Source organism: Manis pentadactyla, chromosome 3 (assembly GCF_030020395.1).
Source record: "Manis pentadactyla isolate mManPen7 chromosome 3, mManPen7.hap1, whole genome shotgun sequence".
Lineage (NCBI taxonomy): Eukaryota > Metazoa > Chordata > Mammalia > Pholidota > Manidae > Manis > Manis pentadactyla.
The window spans coordinates 57,873,909-57,899,925 of record NC_080021.1 but is presented as its reverse complement, the minus strand read 5'-3'; the positions used below and the strand labels follow the sequence as shown (position 1 = coordinate 57,899,925).

At 41.0% G+C, this 26,017-nt stretch overlaps 1 protein-coding gene and 1 long non-coding RNA gene across 2 annotated transcripts in view; both read right to left on the bottom strand.

Moving 5' to 3' along the window:
• ZNF704 (zinc finger protein 704) overlaps positions 1–26,017 on the bottom strand; it is a 222,127-nt gene that overhangs the window by 50,524 nt on the left and 145,586 nt on the right. The gene's annotated exons all lie outside the window — the stretch shown is intronic.
• Positions 16,162–26,017, bottom strand: part of LOC130682869 (uncharacterized) — a 38,865-nt gene continuing 29,009 nt past the window's right edge. The window contains exon 2 of the long non-coding RNA XR_008996264.1: positions 16,162–16,250. This is a non-coding gene — a long non-coding RNA (uncharacterized LOC130682869). The remainder of the gene's footprint in view (positions 16,251–26,017) is intronic.

The following is a 26,017-nucleotide window of genomic DNA, read 5'->3' as shown; positions in this document are numbered from 1 at the left end:
TAATATTTTAAAACTAATCACCTGAGCTGCCAAATGGAGAATGGATTTTAGAGAAGGCAGATTAGAGCAGGGAGACCAGTTAGGAGATAACTGCTAGAAGTCAAGACAAGAGGAAATGGTGGCTTGGACTAGGGTGGGGGAAGTGGCAGGTGATCTCCTCAGCCTGGCTGACACAGTGGGTATGGGCGATGAGCAGAGGGAGCAATCCCAGATGGCTCCTAGGCGTTTGGCTTGAGCACTAACTATACCATCGACTGGGATGGGAGGCACTGAGGAGGACGCCATGGGGAATGCTGAAACTCCAGTGCTCCGCTCTACTATCCTCTACCAGAGGAAGGATAGGTCCTAGGAGCATACCATGTTGTCAAAGTAAAGAGCCACTGGCAATCATTCATTGAGATGAAGAGGTTACTCTGGTTCATTAATTTTGTCCAGTTAACCCTGAGTAAAAGTTCATTAGATAATGATCACTGTGAACTGGAGTCAGCTTGCTTAAACTTATTTCAATGAATAAGTTAATATTGAGAGGCAAAAATTTATGTAGTACAGTGACATGAGATAAATAGTACCACCTCCTGAAAGATGAACATTTTTAAATTGGGGGAACAGTTGAAGAAGCACAACGGAGGATTAATAAGCCATACTGACAAATGAATTGTCATGTTGACAAATGTGGCTTTCATTCGTAGGTGTGTGTATAATCTGTAAAAGAAATTAACTTAGAAACTTTATGGTATCACTTCATAACAGTGGGAAAAAGTGATTCCTAAATTGGAGAAAAATCAAATTATTCCCAAATTTGGGGGGAATAATCAATTAATTTCATCATGAAGTTATAAAAATATTATAATTTGGCTCTCCAATATCCACTGTGATGATAAATTACTAAGCAAAGCTTACTCTTTCAATCCAAGGTACCAAAAGATGGGAATCCTTGAAATTTATCCTTTTCAAATCATCTTATGCTCTTTCTTGGCAAATGGTTCCATCAAAAGACAAATTATATTTTTTAGACACTGGCAATTAAAAATGTTTCTAGAAAGCAAGCTTGAGAGTACACAGTGAAATTTGTTCTGCAGAATGACTCTCATACATTAGGGAAAAAACTGCCGGTTCATTTTGCATACCATTAAAAGATTTAACAATATCCACAATTTACAAGATCCTTGTACTTGGGAGTAAAGGTGATGCCAGTTTCTTAGAGAAATGAAGCCTCCTGAAATGGTACCAGGGAAAGAATGCAAATACCTTAAGAGAATTTTGAGTGTCTGTGGGCTCAATCTCCCTATGTAGTCATGTTCACAGCAAGGAGGAGTAACTTGGGGGCTTCGAAGGAGAAAGGTTTGCTCTACAGACTACTCTGTAGACCCTAGGCTCCTCTGACTGCCTGCCTTCCCCAGACCCCAGCTGTTAGGATCAGCCCACAGTGTGGGGCACACGTAAGCAGGCTGCTCGGTCACCTCTTCCAAGACTGAATTCCAGGAGCTGTTGCCTTCTCTTTGCAACTGTCAGTGTTCTCTTTTTCTCTACAGGTATATTAACTACAAGTTTAAGAACCAGGATAACAGGACCATGAGTTTGGTAAAGGGAAGTGGCATGATTCTGTAGAGAGAGGGTCCCCTTGCTCTCTGTGCGATTCCTTGCTATACAGTCATGCCTTTTTCCTCTTAAACATCTTGTTTCTAGGGACCTTTATTTTTTCTTCCTCAACCTGCTTTGATCTTTTTTTAGACTTCTCAGATCTAAGGTGGACATTTTATTTTAGCTGTCTAATCGATAATTAACTCAAAAGCTGATCTGAGTGTTTTTTAAATATGAAGATCCGTAGAGAAAATATCATTATGAAATATGCATTTTTTGCAGTGCTCAAGTCTATCACTCCATTTAAAATAATTCTTGAGTGCCATAAAGCAGATTTCCAATAAAGAGTGCAAAGAGTAGTGAATGTTAGAATAATCAGAATGTTTTTGTATTGGGATTACCTTTAAGTTTCCCATTGGCATTGGAGGTCACTGACAATAATAACGATGACAAAATCGAATACACTACTAATGATTTAATTAACTCATATTTTCAGGGAGTACTGTGATCATGTTACAAGAAGCGTTACCCTTGTGCTGACTTGTGTTTTTGTTTTTATCTTTGTTTAATTTCTTTTGGTACAGTACTATCTAATTACTGATTAATTGGTGCTGCAAATTCAAATCCTTATAATTAAACATGAAGAAATGATATACAAAGCAGAATTTGCTGCACTTTGAGAAAACTGCTGCAAAGACCTTCTGGTAGATTTGGAGTTGTTGAGAAAAAGAACCCACAAGATGTAACATTAAATATTCTTTCCTAATTCGAAACTGAATTTGAGTCTACTGTTGAAAACCTTACCAATCACATATTTACAAAAGGCTGAGACCTTTTTCAATTAATTTTTCCCTCCCAGGCTTAGTTGATTACAGAACTTAATAATATTTGGAATTATTTAAAAAATAGTAGTAATACTTGGTGTTATTCTATATGTGATGTGTCCCTCAGGTTGACCTGGCTATGCTGGATGAATAGGATTTCAAGATGGGGAATCACATTTCAGGCAAGGAAGCAGGCAAGTCAGTGGCTTGTAATATATTTAGGAGTCTGATTTGAAGGATATAGTGGGAGATGAGAGGGGATAGAGCCTGGGCTAGCTCATGGGGCCTCATGTGCCAGGCTAAGTGGTTTGTTGTATTCTTGTACACACACAGAGACCATTAAACATTCATGAATCTAGGAGAGAGACAGATGATCGAACTGTGTTTTGGAAATGGGTCAAAGTAGAAAATGTATTAAAAAGGGAAAAACTAAAGGTAGGCTGTTTAGCCAATTTTAGTTAAGTCTTAATTCAAACATAAAGTATTAGACCAAGAACTGTTTCTCTATGAACAGATAGCACTTAGTTTATGAGTACAGAACTCCCTTGACTTCTGCTATGGCTGCTTGACCCCTCTGGGTAAAGGTAATGGTTTGGAGTGTAGGCTCTGGAATAGTTAGATCATGTGGTTTCAAATCCACTCTTTCATTACTAGCTGTGTAACCTTGGTAAATCACTTAACAGCTCTGAATCTCTATTTCTTCATCTGCAAAAGGAGGATAAAAATAAACCTGTTGAGAAGAGTAAATGAAAAACACAGTCAAGCCCAGCACAGTCTCACCCATAGTAAGGGTTGCATGGATGTTCGCCGTTACCTCCAAATTCACAAGTTTGAATAGCACATACCCTCTGTGGAAGAGGGGAGTATTGGATTACTTCACTTGTTCTTCTCATCTGGCACCAGCATGAACAGCTGTTACTTTTATTTTTTGGGGGTGGGGGTGGTGGGGGGATGGTGGTAGTGGTGTTATTTTTCAATGAAGAACAAAACTGTGATAATTTCTTAGGAGTTAATTCTGTAAGAGTGGAACTGGCACATGGAGGGGCAGCTGCTGGGCACCTCACTAAAGCTTTAAGTTGGCACCTTGGCAAAGATACAGCTCACAACATCGTGGCTCTTGAGGACTGCCTGCAAATAACCAAAGCCTGGACTGTCATTTACATTTCATATTTAAGAGTTTCTGCTTTCAACCCTCATTCCTGGAGTACTAGCTATGTGTCAGAAGCTCTTCTAGGTACTGGAACTCTAGCTGCCGATGGCAGTCTCTGTCCCACTGAGTGCTAGTCTGTTGCAGAACTAGACCTTCATCAAACATGAACAAATAAACTATAAACCTACAGATGTAACAAATGCCAGGAAGGAGTGGTATGGACTTGATAAGGACCTACCTAGATGATCCCAGCAAAGGGGGACTGGACGAGAACATCAGTGTTGCCTAACTGAGGGCATGGACGAGCTCTGGGCTGGGCAGCACAAGAGGCAACTAGGCAGCCTTCAAAAGGAAGGCTGGGCACAATGGGCTGTGCATTTGGAGAGTGCATAGTGCAGGTAGGGCCTTTGAAGTTTTGTAAGGGCTTTAATCCTTATCGTAAAGGCCCAAGCAAGCACTGAAGTGCTTCAGGTGGAGTGGAGTTGGGAGAAGTCAGGTCAGGTGGGAGTGATGCTATCAGATTTGCTTTTCAAAAAGCTTACTCTGGTTGCCACATGGAAAATGAGTTTCTTGGGTTTGAAAACTGATCTTTTTTCTGAGGAACTGATTGCCTGGTGACTGCAGTGGCAGGTTGCAGAATGACATGGTTTGCCACATGAAGAGGCAATCAGGAGTGTATGAAGCATCAGTGGACATGGCCCTCAGGTCCCAAAATGCACAGGGTGGGCACTGCTGGTCTAGCTGTGAGCACTTGGCTGTGGCCTGTGCTTACACGGCCAGCTATTGTTTATGCTGCAGCAAGAAATCCTTTTTCTTCTTTTGAGCCACTTTATGCCTGAATGCTGTCTGCTTGGAGGGTGTGTACAGACGTGGTCTCCCCTGGCTAGCCCATCGGCAAGTAGAGAAATGTTTTATACCCCAGAGAGCCATAAAAGACATTTATCTGCAATTAAAGTGCTATAGTAACAAATGGAAATAAAAATGAATAATACATTCCTTAGATTAGCACTAATCCAGTTCCTTAGCAACTACTGAAATTTGCTGTCTCGACTGATTTCACTTTAAAAACTTGTGGTAATCCTATGACAAGGACTAAAATCTGAAAATAAAATCTCTTTTACTGGAAAGGCCACAGCAACCACCCCTAATCTTTGGATTCTGGGAAAGCTTTTACTAACAGTTTGGAAAACTGAATTCGGTGACTATTTAATGTGATTAAGCACAAAAGCTCCATTTCCTTTTTTCTTGTAGTCAAAGTGGTCAATGTTAACTTCTCTAATTTCATTTTAACTGTTGTTTAAGATGATAGGGAAGAGGAGGCCATTCAAGAGGGTGGTGTGGGAAGACTTTGAACGCATCTCCTCCCACAGACACAACAGATATACAGCCACATGCGCAACAGTTCTCTCTGAAAAGAGCCTGAGATCTAGCTGAACACATGGTCCACAACAAAGAATACAAGGGCCACTGCAAGGCAGGTAGGAGAGGCAGAGATGTGCTCTAGCCAAAAAGCCTGCCCTGGCAAAGGTGGCCCACAACAGGAGGGATCTCAAAAACAAAACCAAACAAACTGAAAACAGAGCTTCTCCTTAAGGAACAAGGGGTTCCTGCACCAGACACCTCCACCCCCAGGTCCTGCACCAGAGAGACAAACCTTCGAAACATCTGGAAAGGAAGAAGAGTGAAGCTCCTTGAGGGAGTTAGAGTGTTTGTTTACTTTGTCCTCAGACAAACGGAACTCCAGCACATTCTAATGAGGACAGGAAGGAGCCAGAAGCAATGGAGTTTGAAGACACAGGAGAGAGAAGGGGTAATAAATGGATGAGATCTTTACTGCGGCTGCAGAGAGCACAGTCCTGGGGGCAGGTGAAGTTAACTCTAGACAAAGGACAAGCAACTGTCCCTTCTAACGAGAGAGGAGAACAAAGACAGCCTGGGTGCAGGCACATTAGGAGTGGGGCTCGGAAAGCTGGTGACATGTCTTTTTGGAGGTCTCTGCTCTAAATCCCTCCTCAGCAGTAAATAGTTTCTCTGTGTGCTGTAGGAGGGGGGCTCTCTGGAGTGCTGAAGGTTTGAAATCGCTGTTCTGGGTAACAGAAAACTGGATGGGACACCCAAAGTCTGTCAGGCAGCACCGACAGCAACCCTGAGGTTGGAAAGTTTGATTCTGTTCTGGTGATGACCAGAGGGGGTCTTACAGCTGTTCCCAGGAAAGCTGGGGCAGGAGTGTGAGGGCAGGCCACTGGACTAACACTGTGCTGGGTTCTGCTGGGGCTGTTCAATGTGTAAGAGTGCAAGAAAGTGAAAGGTTTTGGTAAAACTGTGTTTGGAGAGATAGTCATGGGATCTTGGCTGGATTAGGAAGTGAGTGAAGGCTGGAGGGGGCTCAAAGAGGGGGAGCAAATGGAGTGAAACCAGGGACCTTGATGAGGTAAAAACTGGGTGTGGTAGAGAAAACAGAAAGAGCTGGAAGGAAAGGAGGTTATGAGCAGGAAAGGTGACACCATATACAGAGCAATTCTGGGGGACGCAGGGACCTAGGTGTGGCCACAGGAGTAGAGGGCAGAGGTAGGGTAGGTGTGAAGGTCACTGGGTCGTGAGTGGGGAGGCTGCATATGAGGTGGTCCCTGATGTCATCCAAGATGATGGCAGGATTGAGGAGGCAAGGGAACTGTGATCAGGTAGCTCGAGGCTTTAACAAGGGTGAGTGACCAAGACATCAGGAGAATCCAGGGAGGGCAGAGGTGGCAGACACCTCAAAGCAGCAGGAGGTTCACACAAGAGGGCAGGGACAGTGGCTTGTTAAAAGCAATGGGGATATGGAGAAATACACTCTTGGGAGGTGCCTCGCTGCCCCCAGGGTCAGATTCAAATGCCTGTGCAGGAAGCATGTGCCCTCCCGTTGCTGGGTGTCCCCACCTCTTCCCCATTTCACCTGGGAGCTCTGTAGTGCAGCTCCCCGATGTGTGGCAATTCTCCATAAGAAGATGCACCTTCCTCTCTCTGCCTTTGTACAAGCTATAACCTCTCCTACCCCCCCTTTCCACCTGGCCTGTTTCTGCATACCCTTCTGTAATCAGCTCAGTTCTACTCTTGGGAAACCTGCTTCCATCTGCCTAGCAGTGTTGGGGGCCCCTGATCCTGTCTCGTGTCATCTGGGTTTCTTGTTCCCTTTCCTCCTCCACCCTCATAGATTGGGACTCAGGCTGGCATCCCCAACTCCCAACATCTAGCACAAAATCTTGTTCTAGGGTACATTTGTAATAAAGGATTTTTGGACAAATTAGCATTAAGTAATGGCGGTCCACAGTTGCTGAGGGGATGGCAGGAAGGAGCACAGAAAACTAATCTGAAAAACTTCTGCAGTTGTTTTCTGCTCTCACTCATTTTATTAGACCTGGTAACTTATTCAGTTCCTCTTGTCAAAAATAGTTCATTAAAAATTCAGTTATTAAATAAATCATTCATATGAATTTTTTTTTTACTGGCCCTAAAAGATGTTGGCCTATCCATGCAAAACTGGTTCTGTTCCAGTGTCTGTGATAACTCTTCCATATTCACAAAGGCTTGCAGACCTATCAATGCACTCTAGAATGGCAGCAATAACATTATTAAATAATAAGTTCCAAATCCCCTGAAAACAATTCTGTGTGATTAGCTGGACTTCTTGATGTGTGCAGGCTGCAAAGTGCAGCTCAGGGAAGCTTTGTGAACATCCCTAGATGGCTTTTCTGCTTTGTGAGTTTTGCGCTTTTGACTGTTCTCCTGGGAGTCATGAGGCCAGCTATAAATCCACAATGTTCACTCTGAACACAAAGCCCTTGTGCACATGGGAGTGCCCTTTGGGGTCCACCATTTAGGCACAAGGTGACAAAAGACCAGAGAGAATGCATCAAATTCCTTCTTGTGATTGTGTGTGTGTGTGTGTGTTTATCTCCCTATGTGTATGTGGGTCGATGTCCTTTGTGGGTCTGTGTCTGTGAGAATCTGAATGCATAACTCTGTGTGTGTGTCTGCCTATGTGTGTGTGTGGGGGCAGGGGTGGAGGGGGTCTATATTCATGTTTGGGTCTGTGTGTGTGTTTGTGTCCTGTGTGTACCTGTGTGTTTGTCTCTTTTTGTGTCTGGGTCTGTGTGTGACCACTTCTGTGCGTACTCTGTGTAAGAAGGAGGAGATCAAAGGAGTTGAAGGTGAACTTCTGCTCAGATCCTGTCTCCTGCCCAGGGACAGCCAGCCTCTTTCTGGCTCTCTAGGATGGCAAAATCCTTTCTGGCTTCTTTCCATCCCACTCAGTATCTGCCTGCTACTCAGAAAGGTCAGATTCTCTGGAAAGGGCTCATGAAGGTCTCAGGAGCTATTGGCTGGGCTGCTGTTGGTCCAGGCTGTCAACCAGTCAGTCTGGAGTCCTAGGGGGCACCTAGGCACAGGGCCTGCCATGTAGGTGTAGGAGAGGGAGGCAGGCTAACAGGGGTGGAAGTGCCCTGAGGCATTCAGGCAGTCTACAGGTTAACAGGCTGCCTGATAAACGTCACAGTTGTCCTCAAGAAGAAAATTGCAATCAAAATTGCATCGCTCACTCTTATATACATGTTTGTGTCCAAGTGGGGTCATTCCAGACCTATCAGTGGGGCTAATTATGTTATTGCTTGGAGGCCTCAAATCCATTTAGGCCTTAATAATGCAAAGAACTTCCAGCTACATTTTATGGTGATAATAGTTATTTCATGAGGGAGGACAGTTAGGAGAAAACAAATCCAGTGTTCTCTGGATTTCCAAATAAAGAAAAATAAGGTGATTTTTTTCTCTAGAGTTTTTTTTTTTTTAAATAAGGTTAAAAAAGACTGTATTTATTTCTGTGGTTTCTCTTACTTGAAATAGTAACATTACTGTGTTGGTAACAGACCTAAATGTGTGTTAGGAGTGACAGTTGTAACCATTTTGCCTTATTGTTTTTTCAGAGAGGGGACTCATATTGTTCCCAACCAAGCCACCTCAACAGGCTTCCCAGGAGTGAGGGGGGAGCTCCCTGTCTGTCTGATAAAGTAGTTTTGGAGCCATCCCTGCCTATTGTAAAGGCACTGGGGTACGAGCTCTGAGGGAGAGGCCCTTCCTGCCGGGAGCAGCCACTCAAGCTGGGCAGAGAACTGTTAGACACAGTCCAGTGAGCTAATTCACTTGCATGCTCTAGGCTGAGGGGGAGTTGGGGGCTTGTTATTATGTTTAAGTTTTGGTTTCTTTCATGTTTAACTTGTGTGGGACCTGCCTGCAGATTTCAGCCAGGTCTGGCTACAAACTTGGCAGGACTTGATGCCTCTGTTGTCTTAGGTTATGAAGAGGAATACAAACTGTTAAGGGATGTAGACTGATTAATTCCTTTTTAAGCTGCTTAAGTTCCAGACTTGGCTAAAAAAAGGAAAAATGTAATCTTCTTTCAAAAACTGCATCTTCCTTCTAATAGCTAATATTTACTGAGAATTCCCAATGCCAGACAGTTTATGTACACTATGTTAAACTGCCACTGTGGGTTGATATTATTACCCCATTTTATAAATCTGGAGATTTTGGTAACTTTCTAAAGTCACTGGGTGGGTCAGCAAGGCCTCCTTATTCCGGTGGCCCAGTGGGATCTTCATTACCCTACACTGATGCTGTTCACATGATCATCTCTGTGACCTTGTTTTAAGTTTAAGATATTCATGTCATCTTCTATAACTGAAATTTATGTGAACTAAATGCAATTTGTTTTAGATTATATTTTTCTGTATTTCATTCATAATTATAATGAAAAGAATTTAAGAGTGATTCCACGTTAATAAGAACAGCATATAGAAATTCAAGTAGACAAAAATAGATTAGATTAGAGGAGGGGCGGAAGATGGCGGCGTGAGTAGAGCAGCGGAAATCTCCTCCCAAAACAACATATATCTATGAAAATATAACAAAGACAACCCTTCCTAGAATAAAGACCAGAGGACACAGGACAATATCCAGACCACATCCACACCTGAGAGAACCCAGCGCCTCGCGAAGGGGGTGAGATACAAGCCCCGGCCCCGCGGGAGCCGAGCGCCCCTCCCCCCAGCTCCCGGCGGGAGAAGAGCAGGCAGAGCGGGAGGGAGATGGAGCCCAGGACTGCCGAACACCCAGCCCCAGCCATCCGGGCCAGAGTGCAGGGCGCTCGATACTAGGAAAACAGGGCAGCAAGAACAGTGAGCAGGCACTGGAGGCTGGGCGACAGAGGACATAAGAAAAGCGCGCGACCATTTTTTTTTTTGCTTTTTTGCTGTTTTGTTTTGGCGAGCGCTTTTTGGAAGTCTTAAAGGGATAGGGACCCCAATACTAGGGAAACAGGGCAGAAAGACCGGTGAGCAGAGGCCTGAGGCTGGCACCGGAGAATAAAGAAAAACGAACAACCACCTTTTTTTTTTTTAATTAAAAACTTTTTTTTTTTTTTTTTTAATTAAAACATTTTTTTTTCTTTTTTTTTTTTGGTGGTCGTTGTTTTGTTTTGGTGGGTGCTTTTTGGAAGTCTTAAAGGGGCAGGGCGGGTCACTTAAACCAGAGGTAGGGAATCCGGGATCTCTGGGCACCCTAACCCCTGGGCTGCAGGGAGCAGGGAGGCCCCTTACGGAGATAAATAGCCTCCCAGCAGCTCCTGCTCCAACGCGACTCCACCACTTTGGAGTAGCTGCCCGAGCCAGGCCACGCCCACAGCAACAGCGGAGATTAACTCCATAGCAGCCGGGCAGGAAGCAGAAGCCCTGTCTGCGCACAGCTGCACAGCACAAGCCACTAGAGGTCGCTGTTCTCCCAGGAGAGGAGGGCCACAAACCAACAAGAAAGGAAGTCCTTCCAGCCGTCACTCGTCCCAGTTCTGCAGACTATTCCTATCACCATGAAAAGGCAAAGCTACAGGCAGACAAAGATCACAGAGACAACACCAGAGAAGGAGACAGACCTAACCAGTCTTCCTGAAAAAGAATTCAAAATAAGAATCATAAACATGCTGACAGAGATGGAGAGAAATACGCAAGAGAAATGGGATGAAGTCCGGAAGGAGATCACAGATGCCAGAAAGGAGATCGCAGAAATGAAACAAACTCTGGAAGGGTTTATAAGCAGAATGGATAGAATGCAAGAGGCCATTGATGGAATTGAAATCAGAGAACAGGAACGCATGGAAGCTGACATAGAGAGAGACAAAAGGATCTCCAGGAATGAAACAATATTAAGAGAACTGTGTGACCAATCCAAAAGGAACAATATCCGTATTATAGGGGTCCCAGAAGAAGAAGAGAGAGGAAAAGAGATGGAAAGTATCTTAGAAGAAATAATTGCTGAAAACTTCCCCACACTGGGGGAGGAAGTAATCGAACAGACCACGGAAATACACAGAACCCCCAACAGAAAGGATCCAAGAAGGGCAACACCAAGACACATAATAATTAAAATGGCAAAGATCAAGGACAAGGAAAGAGTGTTAAAGGCAGCTAGAGAGAAAAAGGTCACCTATAAAGGGAAACCCATCAGGCTAACGTCAGATTTCTCAACAGAAACCCTACAGGCCAGAAGAGAATGGCATGATATATTTAATACAATGAAACAGAAGGGCCTTGAACCAAGGATACTGTATCCAGCACGACTATCATTCAAATATGACGGTGGGATTAAACAATTCCCAGACAAACAAAAGCTGAGGGAATTTGCTTTCCACAAACCACCTCTACAGAACATCTTACAGGGACTGCTCTAGATGGGAGCACTCCTAGAAAGAGCACAGCACAAAACACCCAACATATGAAGAATCGAGGAGGAGGAACAAGAAGGGAGAGAAGAAAAGAATCTCCAGGTAGTGTATATAACAGCTCAATAAGCGAGCTAAGTTAGGCAGTAAGATACTAAAGAGGCTAACCTTGAACCTTTGGTAACCACGAATTTAAAGCCTGCAATGGCAATAAGTACATATCTTTCAATAGTCACCCTAAATGTTAATGGGTTGAATGCACCAATCAAAAGACACAGAGTAACAGAATGGATAAAAAAGCAAGACCCATCTATATGCTGCTTACAAGAAACTCACCTCAAACCCAAAGACACATACAGACTAAAAGTCAAGGGATGGAAAAACATATTTCAGGCAAACGACAGCGAAAAGAAAGCAGGAGTTGCAGTACTAATATCAGACAAAATAGACTTCAAAACCAAGAAAGTAACAAGAGATAAAGAAGGACACTACATAATGATAAAGGGCTCAGTCAAACAAGAGGATATAACCATTCTAAATATATATGCACCCAACACAGGAGCACCAGCATATGTGAAACAAATACTAACAGAACTAAAGTGGGATATAGACTGCAATGCATTCATTCTAGGAGACTTCAACACACCACTCACCCCAAAGGATAGATCCACTGGGCAGAAAATAAGTAAGGACATGGAAGCACTGAACAACACAGTAGAGCAGATGGACCTAATAGACATCTATAGAACTCTACATCCAAAAGCAGCGGGATATACATTCTTCTCAAGTGCACATGGAACATTCTCCAGAATAGACAACATACTAGGCCACAAAAAGAGCCTCAGAAAATTCCAAAAGATTGAAGTCCTACCAACCAACTTTTCAGACCACAAAGGCATAAAACTAGAAATAAACTGTACAAAGAAAGCAAAGAGGCTCACAAACACATGGAGGCTTAACAACATGCTCCTAAATAATCAATGGATCAATGACCAAATCAAAATGGAGATCCAGCAATATATGGAAACAAATGACAACAACAACACTAAGCCCCAACTTCTGTGGGACACAGCAAAAGCAGTCTTAAGAGGAAAGTATATAGCAATCCAAGCATATTTAAAAAAGGAAGAGCAATCCCAAATGAATGGTCTAATGTCACAATTATCGAAATTGGAAAAAGAAGAACAGATGAGGCCTAAGGTCAGCAGAAGGAGGGACATAATAAAGATCAGAGAAGAAATAAATAAAATTGAGAAGAATAAAACAATAGCAAAAATCAATGAAACCAAGAGCTGGTTCTTCGAGAAAATAAACAAAATAGATAAGCCTCTAGCCAGACTTATTAAGAAGAAAAGCGAGTCAACACAAATCAACAGTATCAGAAACGAGAAAGGAAAAATCACGACGGACCCCATGGAAATGCAAAGAATTATTGGAGAATACTATGAAAACCTATATGCTAACAAGCTGGGAAACCTAGGAGAAATGGACAACTTCCTAGAAAAATACAACCTTCCAAGATTGACCCAGGAAGAAACAGAAAATCTAAACAGACCAATTACCAGCAACGAAATTGAAGCGGTAATAAAAAAACTACCCAAGAACAAAACCCCCGGGCCAGATGGATTTACCTCGGAATTTTATCAGACATACAGGGAAGACATAATACCCATTCTCCTTAAAGTTTTCCAAAAAATAGAGGAGGAGGGGATACTCCCAAACTCATTCTATGAAGCTAACATCACCCTAATACCAAAACCAGGCAAAGACCCCACCAAAAAAGAAAACTACAGACCAATATCCCTGATGAACGTAGATGCAAAAATACTCAACAAAATATTAGCAAACCGAATTCAAAAATACATCAAAAGGATCATACACCATGACCAAGTGGGATTCATCCCAGGGATGCAAGGATGGTACAACATTCGAAAATCCATCAACATCATCCACCACATCAACAAAAAGAAAGACAAAAACCACACGGTCATCTCCATAGATGCTGAAAAAGCATTTGACAAAGTTCAACATCCATTCATGTTAAAAACTCTCAGCAAAATGGGAATAGAGGGCAAGTACCTCAACATAATAAAGGCCATCTATAATAAACCCACAGCCAACATTATATTGAACAGCGAGAAGCTGAAAGCATTTCCTCTGAGATCGGGAACTAGACAGGGATGCCCACTCTCTCCACTGTTATTTAACATAGTACTGGAGGTCCTAGCCACAGCAATCAGACAAAACAAAGAAATACAAGGAATCCAGATTGGTAAAGAAGAAGTTAAACTGTCACTATTTGCAGATGACATGATACTGTACATAAAAAACCCTAAAGACTGCACCCCAAAACTACTAGAACTGATATCGGAATACAGCAAAGTTGCAGGATACAAAATCAACACACAGAAATCTGTGGCTTTCCTATATACTAACAATGCACCAACAGAAAGAGAAATCAGGAAAACAACTCCATTCACAATTGCATCCAAAAAAATAAAATACCTAGGAATAAACCTAACCAAAGAAGTGAAAGACTTATACTCTGAAAACTACAAGTCACTCTTAAGAGAAATTAAAGGGGACACTAACAGATGGAAACTCATCCCATGCTCGTGGTTAGGAAGAATTAATATCGTCAAAATGGCCATCCTGCCCAAAGCAATATACAAATTTGATGCAATCCCTATGAAACTACCAGCAACATTCTTCAATGAACTGGAACAAATAATTCAAAAATTCATATGGAAACACCAAAGACCCCGAATAGCCAAAGCAATCCTGAGAAAGAAGAATAAAGTACGGGGGATCTCACTCCCCAACTTCAAGCTCTACTATAAAGCCATAGTAATCAAGACAATTTGGTACTGGCACAAGAACAGAGCCACAGACCAATGGAACAGACTAGAGAATCCAGACATTAACCCAGACATATATGGTCAATTAATATTTGATAAAGGAGCCATGGACATACAATGGCGAAATGACAGTCTCTTCAACAGGTGGTGCTGGCAAAACTGGACAGCTACATGTAGGAGAATGAAACTGGACCATTATCTAACCCCATATACAAAAGTAAACTCAAAATGGATCAAAGACCTGAATGTAAGCCATGAAACCATTAAACTCTTGGAAGAAAACATAGGCAAAAACCTCTTAGACATAAACATGAGTGACCTCTTCTTGAACATATCTCCCCGGGCAAGGAAAACAACAGCAAAAATGAGTAAGTGGGACTATATTAAGCTGAAAAGCTTCTGTACAGCAAAAGACACCATCAATAGAACAAGAAGGATCCCTACAGTATGGGAGAGTATATTTGAAAATGACACATCCGATAAAGGCTTGACGTCCAGAATATATAAAGAGCTCACACGCCTCAACAAACAAAAAACAAATAACCCAATTAAAAAATGGGCAGAGGAACTGAACAGACAGTTCTCCAAAAAAGAAATACAGATGGCCAACAGACACATGAAAAGATGCTCCACATCACTAATTATCAGAGAAATGCAAATTAAAACTACAATGAGGTATCACCTCACACCAGTAAGGATGGCTGCCATCCAAAAGACAAACAACAACAAATGTTGGCGAGGCTGTGGAGAAAGGGGAACCCTCCTACACTGCTGGTGGGAATGTAAGTTAGTTCAACCTTTGTGGAAAGCAGTATGGAGGTACATCAAAATGCTCAAAACAGACTTACCATTTGACCCAGGAATTCCACTCCTAGGAATTTACCCTAAGAACGCAGCAATCAAGTTTGAGAAAGACAGATGCACCCCTATGTTTATTGCAGCACTATTTACAATAGCCAAGAATTGGAAGCAATTTATTCTCTCTCACTTACCAACCTTACATTTCCCTGTATGGCCCCGGAAGATGACTGGTTAGCCAGAGATGGGTAAGATTCCTCAAGGGAGGAACAACCTAAGACAGGCACAGTCGCAGGGGGGCCATCAGGTGAGAAATTGGGGATCAACAGAGGTGAGGCTTAGAACCTCACCCCCCCCCCCCCCCGGTTTTGAGAGAAATCTTCTGCATCCATGGATGTTTTATTGCCCTTTTCTAGCTTGGATTAACACTTAGTCTACAGGCACACACCTGATCATCTACATTTGCTCTCTTACAACACTAAACTATGTTTTCTACCTTTATCTTGCATCTACCTACCACTTCAGCATTTTATTAAAAATAATAATAATAAAGAGAGAAATGTGGTATCCACATATAAATCAAGTATAAAAACCAAATGAGTATTCATATTTGAACTGACTGTTTATAGTTCATAATGCATGAGCAAAACCGAAAGTTTCTGTGATGACTGCCCTTGTACTGTTCACTATGTAACTTATTCATTATGTAAGAATTTGTTCTACATGTAAGAACTTGTTTGTTATGCCTCAGAAGATTGGAGACTGACGAAAATTAGGCTTGGGGTGGATTAATGATTGTGCATTGAGCATTGACTGCCCTATACAGAATTTTATTGTCGTTAACAACCATTTGATCAATAAATATGAGAGATGCCCTCACAAAAAAAAAAAAAAAAAAAGGACAGACTTCCAATGGTAAAATAAATAAGTAACCGGGATGTAATGTATAGCATAAGGAATATAGTCAAGATATTGTAACAGCTTGGTAGGGTGATAGCTGGAACCTAGAATTATGTATATAAATGTTTGGTTTACCACTGTGTTGTACACTTGAAACTAATGTAATGTAATACTGTGCGTCAACTACCCTTTAATAAAAAATAATTATTAAAAAAAAAAAAGAATTAAAAAATAATAGATTAGATTATAGGCTTATTACTCATATTAAAAAAGAGTGTTTTCCCTTCAAAGAATTTGCTATGGATTTTCTTTTTCTTTTTTTTTTTTTTGAGAGGGCATCTCTTATATTTATTGATCAAATGGTTGTTAACAACAATAAAATTCTGTATAGGGGACTCAATGCTCAATGCACAATCATTGATCCACCCCAAGCCTAATTCTTGTCAGTCTCCAATCTTCTGAAGCATAACAAACAAGTTCTTACATGGTGAACAAATTCTTACATAGTGAATAAGTTCTTACATGGTGAACAGTAAAAGGGCAGTCATCACAGAAACTTTCGGTTTTGATCACGCATTATGAACTATAAACAATCAGGTCAGATATGAATATTTGTTTGATTTTTATACTTGATTTATATGTGAATCCCACATTTCTCCCTTATTATTATTATTATTATTATTATTATTATTTTTAATAAAATGCTGAAGTGGTAGGTAGATGCAAGATAAAGGTAGAAAACATAGTTTAGTGGTGTAAGAGAGCAAATGTAGATGATCAGGTGTGTGCCTGTAGACTAAGTGTTAATCCAAGCTAGAAAAGGGCAATAAAACATCCATGGATGCAGAAGATTTCTCTCAAAACCGGGGGGGGGGGTGAGGTTCTAAGCCTCACCTCTGTTGATCCCCAATTTCTCACCTGATGGCCCCCCTGCGACTGTGCCTGTCTTAGGTTGTTCCTCCCTTGAGGAATCTTACCCATCTCTGGCTAACCAGTCATCTTCCGGGGCCATACAGGGAAATGTAAGGTTGGTAAGTGAGAGAGAAGCAATATTGTTTGAAAAGGTTAGCTTTTTACTTCTTTGCAGATTTATGCCCTGTGGCTTCTATGCCCAGCATTTGTCTTGAGGTATCTTTACCACTTGGAAGAATTATGATACTTGGTAATTTTTATATGAGGCACGAATTCTACTTAGGGATTGTAATTATGAAGGAAGAAGAGAAGCTATAGAAGTTTGCTATGGATTTTCTTAAACAAATTCTTATAATATGTTTTAAATGTTTTGAATTATTAAATTTCAGTTCAACTCACATCTCCAAATCCTGAGCCCTGCACTAACACCTGTTTTATACTCTTAGGTTGAGCCATATGAAATTGCCAATAGTCATTATTGTTTTTATCTACAAAAGTGGCAGTTTCATGTGGTTGAATCTGATATTTCTTCTTACTTGAACATTTATCTTTAGTTTCACTGGCTAAAAGTGAACTAGTTTATCCTCATTTTAAATCAATTGTTTCAGATCAATGAATCAGACAATGGTTCTCTTTCCTAAGGTATGTATTGTGGGTAATTTTATTTCTGGAGTTGGCTTTTATTGATGATAATCTTTGATTAATATGATTCAATAATATGTACTACATGCAAAACATTGCTTTCAACAGAATTCCTTCCCCCACGACTTGTCCATAGTCTATATAATGCTTAGAAAGTCTAGGTTCTGGGAAATGAGTGGAAGCATCTGTTACCCACTGGAGGATTCACACACACACACACACACACACACACACACACAACATTATTGGCTCTACTTCCTGTGTTCTTTCATTTATATTTTAACCATGTTACCAATATGTTTTGGTCAGTTCATATAGCTATTATTTGATGACAGATCAATTCAGATTGTCTTGTCCCTAGAAAATGGTAATTCTATCTTTCTTAAATTTGTTCATAATAGTACAATCTAAGCACTATGAATCAAACTTACTTACTGAACACCCAAAGGCTGAACAATTACACATTTGGCTGTGCATTCTCTAAGAACAAGGAATGTGCTTCCCCCAAGGAATAAGCAGGAGAAACTGATATAGTCAGGAACACAATGCAAAGGTTACTGCTGGGCATAAGAGCAGATCAGTAACATGGCTTGGTGGCTACTGGCCAGGCCATATCCGGTTTCCTGTAATAAGGGGTGGATGAATACAGGTTAGTAATGCCAAGCAGGGCTTAGGTGAAAGCCAAGTGAAGTCTACAGTCTAGGGAAAACACTGCAGATATTATTTCACATTTCTTCTGGAAACAATATAAATGGTGTATAAGCCTAGGATGCTGGAATTAATATTTAATGTAAAAACATCACTAAAAATGATTGTAGAGCTATCAGGTATAAACAATAATTTCCACCTCTGCTGGTAATTTTCCACTCATTTAGGTTGTCATGTTAGTATAGTAGCAGTTTATAGGTGCACTTACTGTAATAGCACATTGATTAAACTATAGTGGAATTATCCATTCCATATATCTTTCAACTCTGTGCTATTATAAAGTTCTAAATATTTCAAATGCAAAAAGGCCTCTATTAGTCAACAGCTCAGTGGTTACCTTTCCTTTTATTTGAATCATTAGAAAGACTTATAAATTTGCCTTTCTATATACTTGAAATGAATCCATGAGCTTATAATAAGGAATTCACAAATGTAGAGACTACAGAATCTGGATTTATGTGAAGTTTGATGAGAATGTGATCTAATTAAAAATGATTATAAACATATGGGGGAAAAAGTCAGCATGACATGGCACTAACCCCATTAATACTTCTTTTTTCATTTGGCATGCTGTTTCTATGAAGGTCCATCTGACATGGACAGAAATAAGCAGGTAAATTTCATTTTGTAAGCAGGTAAATTTCTAGAAGTTCAGAGAGGTATTAAGAGCTGCTATGTTAGTTTGAGTTCTCTGAGGGGCAGTTGCCAAGACAGGATCAGTTCTGTAAGCACCTTACTGGGAGAAGATATCTATGATGGATAGTGGGGGTGAGAGCATGAGAAGGCTTTGCAGGTCACCAGGCAGGTCTCACACCTGTAAGAAAGGAGTGAGGAAAGGAAGGACTGGGTGGGAAGCACTTTGGAGCAGCTCTAAATAAGTCTCAGCTCAAGCTGGTGCGATGGGCTGAGTAAAGGTTGCCCAGAGGAAGAGCCTCATGTCAGGCAGAATGGCCTGGCTCCAGAAGCCTTGCTGTGCTAGGTCTGTGGAGGGAACAGCCCAGGGAAAGCATGGTCTTGGTAGCTGCAGTAGATCCAAAGGAGTGGCACCAGGAGAATTTCCACCAAGTGTGCTCCCTAAAGCAGCAGCTTCTCTTGAGAGGAGATCTGAGTGGTGCACTCCTATGCCCTCCACAAATGCTGTTTCATTTTGGTGATTATGCAGTTTAACACATGGATCTCGTTTCTTTCAAAGCTCAGAACTGCCCAGGCTGGATACCTTCACCAGCTGCACCAAGTTCCTTGAAGACCAGCTGTCTGCCTGCATGTATTTCCTGACCAGGAACAGGTTATGCTTGCTGTCATGGTACAGATGAATAAGGCAGTCCAGTTAAATAAAGCATCTGGGAGGATTTTCTGTCTCCAGAACTGTCCAAAGACCACTCCAATATTTGCTTAAGAGTTATCTTTATTATAACTCCTTTGGATGATGGCCCTACTGGGTTAAACCCAGGATATAATCTATCTCCTTACATATATCCTAATAGTTAACATTTATGCAGCATCTACTGCCAGCCAGTGCTCTAGCCTTTACTTTCATGAACTCATTTAGTCCTCGTAAGTCTAAGAGGTCAATGCTATCATTATCCCACTTTTAGGGATGAGGAAACTGAGGTACAGAGAGGCAGAGTGAATTAAGTGGGGGGGAGCTTGTATTTCCATGTGGGCAGGTGGACACCACAGCATGTGTCTGTTGTGGACTGAACATTGTGTCCTCCCCATATTCACATGTTGAAGGACTAGCCCCAGTGTGATGGGTATTAGCAGGGACAGCTGGGGACGTAATTAGCTCAGATGAGGTCATAAGGGTGGAGGCCCTGTGCTGGGATGAGTGCCCTTATAAGAAGAGAAATACACCAGAGCAAGGCAGACATCTGCAAGCCAGAAAGAGCACCCTCACCGAGAGCCAAAGCTGCTGGCATCTTGGTATTGGACTTCCCAGCCTCCAGAACTGTGAGCAAGTGTATGCTGTTAAGCCACCCAGTCCACAGTATTTTGTTAAAGCAGCCTGTGCTGCCTAAGACAATGTCTTTACCCAGTATGCTAGGGAAAAAGGTTGGCAAGAGCTAGGCAAGGGGAGAGGTGCCTGCTATGTGAAGGCAGTTTACCACTAGATGGAGAGCAGTGATACACCCAGTGCCCAAGCTGGGCCAGCCTGGCAGCAGGGAGGGGAGTGCCTCAACTTATGAGCTGGGGTATAGGACAGGCAACTAGAATCTAGGGCCAAGCTAACACCACTCTTCCTGATACCATCCAGTGGTAGTTCCTACTATACTTCTGGGCAAAATCCAAACTGCTTCAAGAGCTGTGCATTTCTAGCCTGCTAGTGACAGACATCAGAGACCCTAACTATGCAGCAACTGGGATCAGGAAATGGATGATGGTCCTGGTGACAGTGACAGTTCTGACAGCAGCAGTGGGAGTGAACAGTGGCAAAGAGCAACAATCTCATGGACACTGGGACTAATGATGTTTTGGTCACATACAATAAGAACAGCAAAATCTTTGTGAATGACAGGTCAGGTGCAAATTCTCAGGAAAGAAAAATGTACATATTACATGTGCACAAGGTATTGTATATTATTTCAGTGGGTTGATGGATTCTTGACTCATACCTCCAGCAGGTTAAAAAACCCACTGTTTTAAAGAAAATTAAAGAAGAACCTGTGGCACTCAAAATATATAACCTGTCTTTAAATGGCTCTGTGCTTAAGGGAAGAACACCAGTATAACTGTTTTATAAGGAGGGTTCCCAGGGGATAGTGGAAACCACCAACTATTGAGGCTCACATTTTTTATCTATTATGCTGGCAAAATTAATAGGTGGTGCCACAGAACACTAAGCAAAATGACTTCTGCAAAAGCAAATTATGCCTGATTCATCTATTATATTTCTTTGAGGAGAAAAATATGCATGTGGGTAAAGAGGATGCAGTAAGGATGGCTCACAGCCCTCTGTCTTCTCTACTGATGTTTAGCTGTAGTAGGAAAACTGCTTCCAAACCACCTTGAATGGTGGCAGGTCATTGCTGAAGGCAATCCATGAAGTCTTTAAAAACACCTTTAATAAGGTTCCATCTTATGGAATAATTATTTTTTAAATGGAGTTATCATGGAATTGAGGGAGTCTTGTCATGGATAGAGAGCCAGTTTAGAGATGGGAAAAAAAGGTGGGAATGAATGGGTACTTCTTTGAATGGAGACATGTCAGCGATGTGAAACTGTTGTGAAACTGCTACTTGGGACCATTTTATAAAAGATCTGGATGAGGGCACAGAAAATTTCTGGGTTTGCTGATGATCCTGGTTTCTAGTTGATTAGGATGGATTACAGAAAGTGCTTTAAGAATATATTAAATAGACAAAAACATTGGTGCATTTTAATGTGAGAAAGTACAAGGTAATAGATGCACTAAGGAAGAAAAAGTATCACAAACTTCTAGGCATATGAGATTTGGGGGACCAGTTATGACACAGGAGAGTGCCCTGGGACTGAACGACAGAGTCCACTGACAGGAAAATTCTCTCAGGGTCACCTTGTCCCACCTGTCATCTGAAGACACTGCTGCCTTTCACTGCATCCTTACCACCTGAACGCTGGGCCTCGCCTCTCACAGCGAGGAACATATAATCCCCAAAAGGGAGCCCCTTCTTTTCTCAGATAATTCAATGTTTAGAAAGTCCTCTTTGTGTTGAGGCAACAACAACGTTTTCCTTATGTGGAAACACTTATTAAGTGTTTCAGAATGACACAGGGCAATTCTGATCCCTCTTCCACATAAATGTCACTCAAATTTGAAGGATTAGAATGTTCCCTGTTTAAGTCCTCTTCTTTTTTAAACAGGTTAAACATTCCAAATGTCTTCAATGTTTTGCCTGGAACAGTCTAAATGTCCTAATTATCCATTGGTGAGCTAGGCTTTAATTTGCTTCTGTCCTATGCTCAAGACTTAGTTTAGTATTCAAGCACGGTGTGACCAGTGCTCTATGAAAGGGAGCCCTGTTTTGGGGGACTCCTTTTTTTTTTATAACAGCTTAATTTAGATATAATTTATATACCACAAAGTTCATGCTTTTACAGTGTACAGTTCAGTGAGTTTTAGTATATTTACAGAGTTGTGCAACCATTACCACTTCCAGAACATTTGCATCGTCCCCAAAGAAACCCTGTTCCCTTTAGCAGTCATGACCTATTCCCCACCCTCTGGCAACCACTAATCTACTTTGTGGCTCTTGATTTGCCTGTTCAGGACATTGCACATCAAGGGGCTTATATAATATGTGATCTTTTGAGACTGGCTTTTTCACTCTGCATGTTTTCAAGGTTCATCAATATCATGGCATGTATCAGCACTTTATTTCTTTTTATTGCTGAATAATATTTCATTGTATGCCTATATTATATTTTATCCATTTATCAGCTGATTGATGTTTGGATTTTTCTACTTTTTGGCTTTTATGAATAATGTTTTTATGAATATTCATATACAAGTTTTTGTGTGGACATGTGTTTTTGTTTTTTTGGATTCATATGTAGGAGTAGTATTGCTGGGTTATATGGTTTAACTTTTTGAGAAACTGACAACTGTTTTGAACAGTGATTTTACAATTCCACCAGTAATGCATGAAGTTTCCAATTCCTCTGCATCCTTTTTACAACACTTGTTATTTTGATACAAGTAGGTATGAAGTCATCACAGTAGGTATAAAGTCACTTTGATTTGCATTGCCCTAATGACTAATAATGTTAAGCATCTTTATGTGCTTATTTTCCATTTGTATGTCTTCTTTGGAAAAATGTCTATTCAAGTCCTTTGCCCTTTTTAATTAGGTTATTTGCCTTTTTACTACTGAGTTGTAAGATATTTTATATATATATATATTCTGGATATTAAACCCTTATCAGACATATGATTTACAAATATTTTCTCCCATTCTGTAGGATGTCTTTTCACTTTCTTATAGTGTGCTTTTTACAACTGAAGTGTTTAATTTTAATGAAGCCCAATTTATTTTTTTCTTTCTTCAGTTATGCTTTTGGTGTCATATCTAAGGAACCATTGTCTAATAGAAGGTCATGAACTTCATGCCTATATTTTCTTCCAAGAGTTTTATAGTTTTACCTCTTACATTTAGGTCTTTGATCCATTTTGAGTTAATTTTTTTGTATGGTTGAGGTAGGGGTATGACTTCATTCTTTTACATGTGGATATCCAATTGTTTCAGCACCATATGTTGAAAAGACAGTTCTTGAACTGTCTTGGCCCCCTTGTTGAGAATCAATTGACTGTAACAGGAGACTCACTTCTAGTAATGATACTGGACATTTGCTTTTTATACTGTTTATTCCTACTGAGTTTATTGTCAACTAAATCCTGTAAGAGTTAAGCCAAGTCTCCCCAGTCTTGCCCTTGTGCAGATGGCAATTTGGGGAGCAGATAATAGATTCCATCTTTATTGCTCTTAACTGTCAACTTTTCAGCTCAGCTCATCATTCCAGTAAATCAAGAGCTTCAGGATGTGGAGTCTGATGTCTTCCAGGTTTGTAACATCTACATCATTATTCATTCAGCTTATTCACTGAATATTTAATAAACTTCACATCAGGCAACTGGTCTAGGTATTGGCAAATAAGACAAGGTACCTGCACTTTTGGAGGAGGCACAGAGAAGATATAATCCACAAGTAAGCTAACAAACAAGATCATTTCAAACAGTGTGCTTCTTCAGTAATAGGTCATTTAGGATCCCTTTAATCTCTTTAACCTATCATTTCTTTTAGCAGCAATTACGTCTTTACTATCATCTTAGATGCCAGTCATATCTAAAGGTCATTGCTTAAGATTCATTTCAGTCAGTGCTATACTTTGAGAAGTGCCTTCCTTGTATCTGATGCTGACATCAAGGAGAACACCATTTAGTACCACTCAAAGGAGTACACCGTGGGGATGGTTGGGCCATAAGCCTCACCCAACAGAGTCTTGTTTTGGGTTCTAGAAGAAAATATTGCAATCTAAAATGACACCTTCAACTTGGTATATTAGAGAAGGTCTGCTGCCACTTTTTCCTGGGTAAATAATACCAGCTGTCTGAGGTACTGGTCCAAAGTCTCTCACCAGCAGCCAAAGAACTGTGTGCATGTTCTTCCTGTCTATGAAAAGTGCCATCTTGAAGGAAGTTTGTAGAGTCAAAGGAGAATAATATTTGACTTAGGAAGAAGTCCTACTAAGGCTGATGAAAATGGAATGTAACAGAGGGAAAAACTTTTCTTGAACCTCCATTGCCTTTGAGATTAAATTCTCAATATTGATGAAAATATTGATGTTAACCAGCCTTATCAAGAGAGCCAAAAACAGTGCCTGATGTGTCCAACAAATATTTGTTGAACAAATGAGTAAATCCAGGAAAAGTTCTGCACTATTCAAAACTTTGGCATCTTCTGTGGGTTCTCTTGTCCATGAGACTTTTTAAAAGCTAATGTGAGCACCAAGCTTTCTGATTTTTTTGTTGTCACATTCTGTTTTTTAATTCCTTCTTGATCAGTGAACCAAAGCCTGCTTCCAAGGCTCTAAGGAGGTATCAGTGACTGCTTGGAGGCAATCTCATTCCATGGAGTTACTGGATGCCACTAATGGTCTCCTCCAACCAGCCCCCTCTGCTGATTGTATTCTTCCTGGCTTCCCATATTTACATCAACAGTTTTTGTCAAGAAAAGAGGGCTCCAAAACCGAGTTTCTCTTAGTAACCACTGGTTTCCATTTGATTGATAAGTGCAATTGTGAGTAACATACAGGTTTCCTTATATAGGTCATATAACGGGGGTGGTGGCAGGAGGCTGATAGAGCCAGACTGTGATTTTTCAGTATAAATATTTTCTTTAACACAAAATTCCTTTATTGCCACTGATCTTTCTTTTCTGCTATTTGTTTTCATGCACACAAGAAGTCATATTTAATATTCATCTATTCAACTGACTCCATGGAAACAATAGTGATTTCTATGATGAAAAAGAATTATGAATGCATGTGGATCATATTTCTTGGCTGCAAAAACCAAAATTCTGACTCATCAAATTAAAGTAGTTACTAAAATACTGGCCAGATAAGTATACTCTGCATTCAGGTACTGTTGTCTATCTGATGGGAAAGAGAATGAGATAATATCACAAAAGAATAATTCACTCCCCTTTTCTCATGGGTGGAAATACAGGATGCATTTCTAGGATCACTATTAATTTATTAAGCCCACACAAGATGTGAATTAAATTGCCCTTGTCCTTTATTTTCAATAAGACTGTCTGAGATGCATGTTCTGTGCACCCCAAGGTGAGCATTTTATTCTTTTTTTCATCACAGAGGCACTAAGAACCAAAAGGAGGGCTCTGTGAGCCTTGAAACAGGCTCCAGAGAGCACAGTACTTTGGGACAGTATCCCCTGGCAACAGCTCATTTATAGCTGTGATTTTGCTATTTGGGTTAGAATGGCATACTCCTAGACCCTCTGTATTGCGGCTTCTGATTTCTGTTTTGTGGCGCTGGGGCTCTGGGCGAGCACGAGGTCAAAGGGACGGGACGAGGCCAGTGGTTCCTCCCCTCTCCCCTTCCAGAGATTTGCTTGGAAGATTGGTCTAATTCTGCATTGCTCAAACCATCCTGCACATTAGACTCTCTTGGGAAACTTTAAAAATCGTGTAGATGCCCATTTCACCACAGACTAATTAAATCAGAATCTTTGGGTGGCCTGGGGCTTTGGTATTTTTAAAACTTCCCAAGAGACTCTAATGAGTAGCCTGGGTTAAGAATGACTGAGTCTGATTCTGAAGTTAACAAAGGAAGAACCTCTCATGACAAGAGATTGGGGGCTTCAATTGACTCTTTCCAGAGAGGCTCTTTGGAAATCATCTAA